This window comes from Myotis davidii, unplaced genomic scaffold, assembly GCF_000327345.1.
Source record: "Myotis davidii unplaced genomic scaffold, ASM32734v1 scaffold183, whole genome shotgun sequence".
Lineage (NCBI taxonomy): Eukaryota > Metazoa > Chordata > Mammalia > Chiroptera > Vespertilionidae > Myotis > Myotis davidii.
The window spans coordinates 155,718-167,144 of NW_006294465.1; positions in this window are offsets into that span (position 1 = coordinate 155,718).

Here is an 11,427-nt window from a genome sequence, read left to right on the forward strand (position 1 = left end):
CTTTAGGAAAAACTAGAAGAATACAGTGGAAACTTGGTTCTCGAACTTAATTCGTTCTGGAAGGCTGTTCAAGAAGTGATTTGTTCGAAAACCAAATCATTTTTTCCCCATTAGAAATAATGTACATTGAATTAATCTGTTTCAGATGCCCAAATGATTCCCTATTTTAACCTTTCTCAATTGCCTGTGGTTGTTATTTCGTGAGCATTTCCATACCCTCAGCAACATCAGCACTCCCAATGGCTTCTTTACATTTTAAAATTGCACTAATTTTTTATTTTGCCATGCCACACTAGGTAGGAAGATCAGACACATGAACACCTTTATCATACTTTGCAATTATTTCTCTTTAAAGCTCTATCATTGTTGTCACAACTTTCCTTTTCACTTTGCTGCTACACTAACCTTCTTGGGACCCATGGTGACTTAGTGTACATATCTATACTAATAAAAGGGTAATATGCTAATTAGAACAAATGTCTTCTGGACATCCATCTGGATGTCCATCTGGAAAAAGCCACAGTGGCTGTGAGGCCTGGGGCTCAGGAAGCAGTGGGCTCAGGCAGCCATGAGACATGGGTGGCTGTGAGGCCTGGGGTTCAGGCAGCTGTAGGCTCAGGGAGCTGTGAGCCCCGGCGACTGTGAGGCCCGGGGCTCAGGCCTCACAGCCATGGCAGCCAGCAGTGGCAGCAGCAGTGGAGTGATGGGGACGGCACCTTCCCCTGCTCAGCCTAGTCGCTTCCCACAGAAGGAGGCCAGAGGCAGCAGTAGCGATGGGGTGATGGGGGCGGCGCCTTCCCCTGATAAGCCCAGTTGCCTCCCACAGAGGGAGCGGGCCTAAGGGAGCGGGCCTGGGGGAACGGGCCTAAGGGAGCGGGCCTAAGCTGTCAGTAGGACATCTCCTGAGGGCTTCAGGACTGTGGGAAGGGGCAGGCCTGTCTGAGGGACTCCCTGAGTGCATGAATGTTCCTGCACTGGGCCTCTAGTTTAATAATAAGAAGAAACAACAAAAGCAAAAAAGTATGAAAATATTCACAGCATAATTTCCTGAGATGTTAACAAGTAAACTGACTCATACTCTTGCATTCTCTCATTTGTTTTGTTGCCTGGGAGACATGTGACTGATCACACAGGTATCAGCATGAAAGGGTTGTCAGATTCTTTTGTTTGACAACCGAGACATTTTTTCCCATGAACAACTTCGTCAAGAACCAAATTGTTCGAGATGAGAACCAAGGTTTGACTGTATTAACTTGAATCATCTAGGCTCTTGCAATAAAATTATGAAAACTTTATGTTATTCCAACTAACTATAAAACAAGAACCAGAATAAAATGCACTAACACAACCAAAACTCATAAAAGGGAAATTTTATACTAAGTTTGTTTACAAGCACATTGCAGGATTCAGAGTTCCCGTTCCCATATGAACAAGAAATTGCCTGATCACATGACTCCTGCTGGCACAAATCATCCAACTACAGAAATTCATCTGATAAAGGCAAGTTCCAGAATGCTGACATTAAACATCTATATTGGGACCACCAAGAAGACAGACCACATGTCTGCATCCCCTTACTTCTACCCTATAAGAATTACTGGCTTGACCTTGATGTTAAGATGGGCTTTGGGATGGAAGTTTGCCATCTTCTCAGGTCACCAGAACATGAATAAACCTCTCTCCTCACCAGCACCTGTCTCACACATATTGGTAGCAGGCAGCTGACCTTGGATTTGGTAACAGATACACATTATAGAATACTAGAGGCCTGGTGCACGAAATTTGTGCACTGGGGGGTTGGGTGGGGAATGTCCCTCAGCCCAGCCTGCACCCTCTCCAATCTGGGACTCCTTGGAGGATGTCTGACTGCTGGTTTAGGCCCGATCCCACAGGCAGTCGGACATTTCTCTTAAAATCCGGGACTGCTGGCTCCCAACCACTTGCCTGCCTGCCTGCCTGATTGCCCCTACCCATTCCCCTGCCAGCCTGATCGACGCCTAACTGCCCCCCTGCTGGCCCGGTCATCCCTAACTGCCCTTCCCTACAGGCTTGTTCCCCCCCCCCCAACTGCCCTCCCTCCCCTGCGGGCCCAGTCACCCACAACTACTCTCCCCTGACAGCCATCTTGTGGTGGCCATCTTGTGACCACATGGGCATAGCCATCTTGTGATGACATGGGTGTGGCCATCTTATGACCACGTAGGGGTGGCCATCTTGCATATTACCTCTTTATTATATAGGATTATTCAGCCTTATAAAGGAAGAAATTCTGACACATGCTACCACATGTGTCTTTTGATCTTGGTAGAGTGGGCATATGTAGCAGGTGTCCTGTGGGACCCGGTGGCACAGTCTTCCTGGTCACCCGAGCGGAGTGCTCCAGGGGTGTCCTTGTGTGGTTGGTGTGTGCCCTCCTGTGTGGCTGTCTTGATTGCTGTTGGCACATCAGTGGGTGGGGTTGACCCTCTGGCTGTCTGGCTATGAGAACTGGCCCTGACCACAGCACATAAGCTGCTGTGCAGGGCCTGATACCAGGGAGCAGGATTTGCCTTGGTGTGTTACTTGTGGTGTTAATTGGGTTCTGTTCTGGTGTGGTCTAAAACAAGCCACTAGGTATGCTGGTTCTGGGGCCTCTTGGGAGTGGTTCCAGTGCTGGTCAGCGTCAGCCCCTGTCCGGCCTGGGGCCACATGGTAGGAGCGATAAAGTGACCTGTGGTTATTAGCAGCCTGTGCTGGCAGTGGTTTTGCTGTGAGCTTGGCTCACCCAACTCCATGCTTTTTGCCCTATGAAAAGAGACATTTTTAGATTTCTAGTAACGTTCTGTTTCTTCAATAGAGTTTGAGTTAATAATCTTATGGTGCTGATAGAAATGCAGGGATAGATTTGTTGACTCTTGCTTGGTGTTCTTGGCCATTTGAGGGTTTTTGAAGCAGACTGCTCAGCTCGGGTATGGGGACATCTCTGGCCATAGGACAGGGTGAAGCCTTGGAGAGCATCTGTGAGCCCGGCCTCATCAACACGGGCTCTGGCCACTAAGTCAGGGGTCAGCAAACTACGGCTGCACCACCCACTTTCTTCTAATAAATTGAGTTTTATTGGAACACAGTCAATGTGTGGAATGACAAAGTTGACTAGCTGTGACAAAGACCACATGTTCTGCAAAGCCTAAAAATATTAACTATCTGGCTCAGAAAAATCTTGTCAACCCCTGTACTAAGTTATTCACAGATTTAGAAGATAATTGGTTAACAAATATTCAATTTGTCTCTAAGGTGTTTTCAAGACCAAACCAAAACAGGCTGCCACTTAAATGTGGTGCCTCTGCAATGTAAGCCAGCCCCTCAAAGGCGGTGAGACAGTGCTGGTCTGTAGTCGGCACTCACATTTTCGTTTTGCAAACACTCATTATAAGAATGGGCTTGTGTTTTTCAGAACACACTGGACATTATAAACTAGTGCTGGGTTCAATTTGGACTTGTGCTGTAGCAAAAAAAATAAATAAATAACTTAGTGGAAGCCTTCTGGAAAAGTTTTCCAGGACCTTCATATTTTTATTTAGCCTGCAGCAATGCTCAACTGTTTCCTTTATAATTATTATTTTTTGGAACTCTCTTGTCCCCATGGGTCTTATTGTTCTCAAAAAGATTTTTTTTTTAACAAGTGAGTCAGAGCCTTGCTACAATGAGTAAAACATTTGGTCTCACAGAACTTTGCTGGCGTGAGAGATGACGCTGAGGTGCAAAGATGTCACAGGGTGAGCTATATATAGGTCCTGCAAGGCCTCCCAGGCCCAGCCATCTCTCTGCAGACAGAGGCCTGCTAGATGTCATGAGCCTCCTCCCCTTTCCCGGCCTTGTGCCTTTTGCACTACTCTGGGGAATCTTTCTCCTCAGGGCAGAGCCCAGGAAGCAGTTCCTAAATTCCCTGCGGGAGCTACGTGAACTATCCACCGGAGCAAACAAGCTGGCTGTGGTGACCAAGCGCAGAGTAGGGAACCTCAAGACTTCCTGTTAAGACGTGTTTTTTCCAGTTTTTAAACTAATTTGCTATGCATTTGGGTGGCAGCACTTAGCTGCTCAGTGCAGTGACACCATAGGGTGGTACATTTTAATTTGCTTCTTTGTACAAAGGAACTGGACAATGTAGTTTACAGATTGAACAATGAGGATGTGCATTTTTAATGGCAAAAAGATGCTGATGAGATAAAGTCACTTGGCTGGGTTAGAGAACAGTGCTATATTTAAACTAAAAAGGGATTATACAGCTCATGTAAAGGGTTTTCTTCTTGTATGTTTTTTTATTGATTTGAGAGAGAGAAGAAGGTAGAGAGAGAGAGAGAGAGAGAGAGAGAGAGACAAACATCCATTTGACAGAGAATCATCGATCGGCTGCCTCCTGTATGCCCCCTACTAGGGATCAAGCCTGCCACCTGGGCATGAGCTCCCACCAGGATTCAAAGCAGCACCCTCTTGGTTCATGGGTCGACATTCAACCTCTGAGCCGCACCAGCAGGGCATGTGCAGCTGATTTTAAACTCCCTTGCTTGTTGGAGGTTGGCGGGCTTGATGTCTCCTCAATGGTCTATGTTGGAAAGTAGGACCCTGGTTTCATGGCCTTTCTTGTGATTGATTCCCCACTTCCCTAAGCACAGGTTCTAGACCCCATTTTGCATACGAGAGATCCCCCAGCGGAGGGAGAACAGGACTCTTCGCTTTGCCTCTGACTCATTGTGACCATGGAAAATTCTGATTACAAAACATGGCAAAGTCAAAGCTTTTCCCTTGGGAAACATTTTCTGGACAGTGTCTCTTACCCATCTACACACCCCGAGAAAGTGCAGAGAGCTGGGACGGCCACCACTGCGAGTGAGAAACAGGTTGCAGACAGGTGGGGAATCAGCTTGGAGGCAGGCCTCGCCTTTGCCATGGGTGGCCGCATTGGTTAATGTAAGTGCAGGGGCTGTAACAGATACATCCTGAAATCTTAATTGCTCAGCTTCTACTCATTTAAGTGTCCATGAGTGTTGGAGATTAGGGTGGGGCATGGCACTTTGCTCTGCACAGTCTTTGGAGGATCCAAACTGAGAGATGCTTTGCCATTTGAACACATGGTTTTCATAGATGCCCTTGGTCTAGACATCCAGCCAACAGATGGAGAAACACATGGGAGGTAATTATGACTCAGACCTGGAAATAAAGCATGTAATTTCTGCCCAAATTCCAGTGCCAGATCTCAGTCACAAGGCCATGCAAGAAAGGCTGGGAAATGTAGTCTAATTGCATGTCCAGGAGGGAAGAGAAATGAGGTTTTTTTGTACCAACTAGCCAGTCTCTGCCCCAGTGACCAAAGTCCACTCTCCAGTGTGGCTGGTGTTGATGCCAGGGATCTGGTGTGTTCAGCACAGATGCTGGTCTTCAAGCAATGGGGAGTCTTGGAGTGAGATGGTAAGCTGTATCTGCTCTGAGAGCGTAGGTTTGGTTTGAAGAGGCGAGTGGCAGAAACATGGAGAATAGGGTTCAGGCCCCTGTGGATGGGAAGAGAAGGCTTAGAAGGACCATGCAGGGCTGCAGGGCGGAAGATCACAGCCAAATCTTCTGAACCCAAATGGGTTTCAGTCTCAGGAGAAGCCAAAGTGATCTCAGGAAATCCTAGGTGGAAACTAAGTCAGGATTTCTTGGCCAATACAACAAATCAGGAGAAGATGTCGCCTGAGCTCTGGGTAGGTGCTTAAGGTCTGGGACAAATGTCCTGGCATTTTGACTTAGTCCACATGGATGAGCCTGAATAGAAATGTGGTCTATGAAGACACACTAGAGAATGGCTTAAATGTGTTATGAAGAGCAGGACAGTAACCCAGAGGCACTAGCTGACAGGGTGATGAAGTAAGGGGCTGTCTGTAACTTTGTTTTTTAAGATTATTGTGTCTTATTAATTAACTAGAGGCCCGATGCACGAAATTCATGCAAGAGTAGGCCTTCCTTCCCCCAACTGCTGGCACCAGCTTCCCTCTGGCACGCAGGACTTGGGCTTCCCTTGCAGCCCAGCTTCGTCTGGAAGTTAGTCTGGAAGGACGTCCGGTTTAATTAGCATATTACACTTTTATTATTATAGATTTTTTCTTTTTTTATTGAATTTATTGGAGTGACATTCGTTAATAAAATTACATAGGTTTCAGGTGTACAGTTTTATAATCCACCATCTACATATTCTGTTGTGTGTTTACCACCTACAATTCAAATCTCCTTCAATCACCATCTATCCCCCCTATAATTCCATTGAGATATGGCTCTGTTTTAGGCATTTTCACATTTTCATTTGAACCACAATCTAATGAGGTAGGAGGCATTATGGTAGCCAGTTTAAGTGAATGTATGTAGTTTTGAGACTTATCCAAGGTTACACAGATGGTTCTGAGTTTGGCTGAGGACTTAATTATAGGTTCCTGCTTCTAAGCTAAAAAAATTTTGTATTTGCTATAGGATGACTTGTTATTTACATTTATTATTGTTTAAGATTGAGGGTGAAAGATCTAAAGAAATTGTTCTAGTCCAATGTAGATATTGAAGGCTTATATTCTATTTGTAAATTGCCTTGAGCAATATTTGACATCATCTGGATATTTTTCCTAATGCTCAAAACTTCACTGGTAAATTATTCCCTCCACAGGAATAAAAATGACATTACTAATTTCTTCCTACTCATTCCACTCAAATTATTACTCATTACTGTTAGAACTGAAGCTTGAGTTTGCAAAGCTATTATATATTTTATTGGTATTTATTCATGGTTTTTATAGATATTTTCTGAGTTTGGTTATCTCAGTTGAGAATAACATCGCATCTTCCAAAACATTATTGGAACATATTTGAGTGACAATCACAAAAACAAGCACTGACATTTTATTTAAGATCTAAGTTGGTATAAAATGTGCATTTATTTCACCAATTCAATCATTGTTTTTTTATTTTATCAATCAATGGTTTTAAATCAATATACTTAATGATGGAACTATATAGTCAAAGACAATATGATGCTGAAAATTAATATGAAAAGCAATTAAAATGGGGCTTGTCTATTTGAAGGAAAGTGAAAGATGCTATTTTTCTCATCTCTACCCCTAGCCCATCTCTGTTTTTTAGGGGAGTTAGTTATTACTTTTGGGTTTCTTTTTTTGTTTTAAATATTTTTTATTGACTTTTACAGAGAGAAGGGAGAGGGAGAGAGAGAGAGGAGAGAGAGAGAGAGAGAGAGAGAGAGAGAGAGAGAGAGAGAACATCCTGGTGATGTTGACCGGTTGCTTCCTGCACATCCCTTACGGGGGATTGAGCCCTCAACCCAGGTATGTGCCCTGACTGGGAGTTGAGCCAACATCCTTTAGGTGCATGGGACTATGCCCAGCCAACTGAGCTATACCAGCCAAGGCTACTTTTAGTTTCTATAGGACATAGTTTTAAAGATGGAGTATTAAACCATAACATTGATTTTCAATAGTTTTTATTTACCAAAAGCTGTTTTCTCAGCAGAAAAATAGAAAAGTATTAACCCTATCCTGGTGTTGCCTTCATTGATGCTTCACGGAGCTTCTTGAAGACAAAGGCCTTTGTCTTAAGTATCTTTCTTTTCTCTACTATGCCAAATAGTTGCTCCATAAAAGTTCGTTGAAGGAATGAAGTGATTAACTCTGTGAAAAGAACCTTGGATAAGGAATAAATTATCTGCATGCGTGGCTTTTTACCATTTACTGGGTGTTTTTCTCTCCGGGATGACACACAGGGCTATTGTAATCCTTTCGAAATGGTGTTCCGCATTTTCAATTTCTCTCAAGAGCGTAGCAAGTTTCTTCGTAAACAAGAGCTTTGGAGCTAAGAGTCATGGTTGTTAAACTTGCTAGTTAACCTTAGGTAAGTTACTTACCTCCTCTAAGCTTCTATTTTCTGACCTGAAAACAGAACAATGGTGTTCATTTGATTTAGATAATTATATGTAAGTCATAGGGCTGTTGTTAGGAGTATTATCTGTAAGATGCTTAGCACACTGCTTGGCATATGGCATGTGCTTAGTAAATTAAAGCTATTTTTATTTTGAGGGCAACATGAATGCAATGGAGCAAATAACATAATCATGGTGAAAATGTAGTCAGTGTCAACCCAAATTATAGCCGTCCATGTGAACACTGTGCTGTGCATCTCGCAGGGCTCGCCCCAGTGCTCTGCAGTGGACAGAACTTCCTGTTTTGGAGTTGGCAGGTAACTACATCTGACCTTTCCTAAGAGGTTGTGCAATGTGATGAAGGATTTAAGAAACAGACTTTCAAAAAGGGTTCTGACTAATGCCTTGGGGCAGTGATCATCTCATTAGTAGTTGGCATCATATTGGTAAAAATGAGGGCAAGGAGGTTTCTTTGTTACCCAATCATAGAGTAGCTCGGACTGGCAGCTGTTGCCTTTTTTATTAAAAAACAACAACAAAAATGACTGCCTTCTTCCTGTTGCAAATGCCCCACCCTCTGTGCCACTTTTCACATGTTTGTTTGTTTCCAGTTGTTCTGTTAAAATACTAGGAAGGTGCACAGTGATTTTTTTGTTTGTTTGTTTTTTCATTTGACATACAAATTTTTTAACTTTCTATAGCATCAAATTCTCACTTCAGTTGATTTTATTCACTTTGCCAGGTCTAATTCTTCCCACTCCTCTCTCATCACAATAAAAAAATCCTCCTTCTTCCTCACTTGTAACTTTTAACCCTGTGGAAGTTTGAATGACTCATCACATAGTGGAACTGGTGAAACCGGCAGCTGCTGGAAAATCATTTTCCCTCTTAATAAATGCATTAACATGTGTTTGCTATCATGCAAGTAAAAAAAAATGTATGTCAAATATCTATGGAAGTTTTTGCTAAAGTTTTCATTGGGGAAACTAATGTTTTGACATGTAAAAATGTTCAAATGGGTACCTTACAGAAAGTTTTGATAGGGGGAAAACTTCATGTAAAAATAAGGTGAAGTGGGGAAAAATGGCAAGTATGTTGTTGATAATGCTGTGATTTATTTCAGAATGGGTTAGGTGACTTTCTTCATGACACTCTTAGTGCTAAAGCAGAAATTTGTCGCTTCATGCCTTCATAGTTTCGAGTATAGTCTTACCATCAAACCATTCATCTGTCCATCTAACCATCCAGCAATTTTATTTTTTTAACTCTCCTCACGCAACTGTAGTCCACTCTGCCCTCCTTTCCCTGGAGCTCAGGGCGAGTGGCTTCAAATGAGGTTTTGTGTACTGGATCTTCAGTAGGGGGCCTGTGTTTAGAGCAGAATTCCTGTCTCTCTCTGCAGACAGGCTCCCTGCTGATTTTCATAGCCAAGTGTTATGTGGGTGCTTTTTTCTATCTCTGGTGCTTTGGGTTGGGGAGCCTGGCTTGGTGGGAGCATGCCCCCCGGGGATTAGATCCCAGAGTTCTCAATGACCACCACACACACACACACACACACACACACACACACACACACACACAGCTGAGATATCCCTCCAGAATCTCAGTCCCCTGTCCCCAGCCCTTCCAACCCCGCCCCTCACCTCCCCAACCCGTGAGAGAAGGGCCAGACCCTTTCCCATCTCCCATGTCCTATCAGTTTTGATGTGTTTTCTTTTACGAATCCTTGATTATAAAGCTTCTTTTCAGCTAGTCTTCAGTTTGTTATTTAGTTTGCTCGCTCTGCAATTCCGTTGTAATTCTAGTTTTGTCCTGGGAAGAGGTGAGTGTAACATCCACCCGCTCAGCTGCCATCCTGCCATCTTATTACTTTCAAAGGTTTGTTTCTTTCCACAATTGAAATGTCTGTCCTGGAGTCCGTACATTGTTGTCACTTGGTCATCCTATTATCCCAAAAGTCATTAAACCAAAATGTGATTGAATGTACACTATTACAAAAACACATTTTATGTATATTTAAATCTTTACATCAAAATTTGGGGTAATCTGTGAGAGAAATTTGATTTTTAAAAATATTTTAAATGTAAAATGTTTTCATTTGCATTAGTTGTTCCCAGTAGAAACACAACTTGCTTTCTGGTTGTTGGCATTAACAGTAATTCTGTTGTTGATTGCTGTGGTTCTGATTCCAGACTCTGAGCCAGTCTCCATGTCAATTACTGGCTGTGTGACCTTGGGCAAATTATTTGACTTCTCTGTGCCTAAATGTCTTATCCATACAGTTGAGGTGATAATGATAATACATGCCACCTAGGGTTATCGGGAAGATGAAATGAACAAACACATTAAAGTATATAGAATAATGCTTGGCATGCAGAGATTATCCCGTTTTAACTACTATAATGTAACTATTGCTAAAGTTTACTCCAATTCTGCTCACATTACTTGCCGATTATGATTCCACAAGCCAGCAGGAAAAGGAAGCCTTCAGAAGAGGAGGCAAGCTTAGGGCTCAGAAATCACACAGAGCAGGAGGATCAGGAAGAGAAAGGATTAGGGCTTTGGTCTCAGACTCACCGGATTAAATAAGAGCTCCAATGCTTATGGTATGTAATTGGTGATCTCTAAGCCTATATTTCATTTGTGAAATTAAGACAGCAATTCCAGTTTTAAATCTTGTATAAGTGACATACCGCCTGGGAAGTGCCTGTTGGGCTCTTGGAAATGATATAATGATTCCTCCCCATCCCCCAACCCCATTTGTTTTTAAACAAAAAAGCAGCATATTTCACATACAATTTTTAACTTTACTTTTAAAATTAACATTATAACATAAACCCATGGACACAGACAATATAGTGGTGAAGGCCTGGTAGGGACAGGTGTGGGGTGGAAAGGATCAATGGGAAACAAACAAACAAAAGGGACATCTATAATACTTTCAACAATAAAGATAAAACTTTTAAAAATGTAAAAAGTAAACATATTCCTATGTCATTAAATGTTCTACTACATAAAAATATTTAAAAGCCTATTTAGTAGCCTATTAAATGTATATACCATCCTTTATTTAACTGTTTCCATATTTCTAAATATGTTGTTTCCAATATTTTCTAGCATTGACAATCAACTAATGAGCACCCCTGATGATGAACCTTGGTATGCCTCTGTTGTTTTTATTAAGTGACATTGTTGGATCCATCATGTGTACATTTAATTGTTCCCCAGAAGACTTGTACCAACTGCACTCACCAAAGCACTGATGAATGTGCTTGCTTCCCTGCACCCTCACAAATCTTCAATGACCACCACACACACACACACACACACACACACACACACACACACACACAGCTGAGATATCCCTCCAGAATCTCAGTCCCCTGTCCCCAGCCCTTCCACCCACCACCTCCCCGACCTGTGGGAGAAGGGCCAGCCCCTTTCCCATCTCCACCTGTCCTATCAGTTTTGATGTGTTTTCTTTTACGAATCCTTGA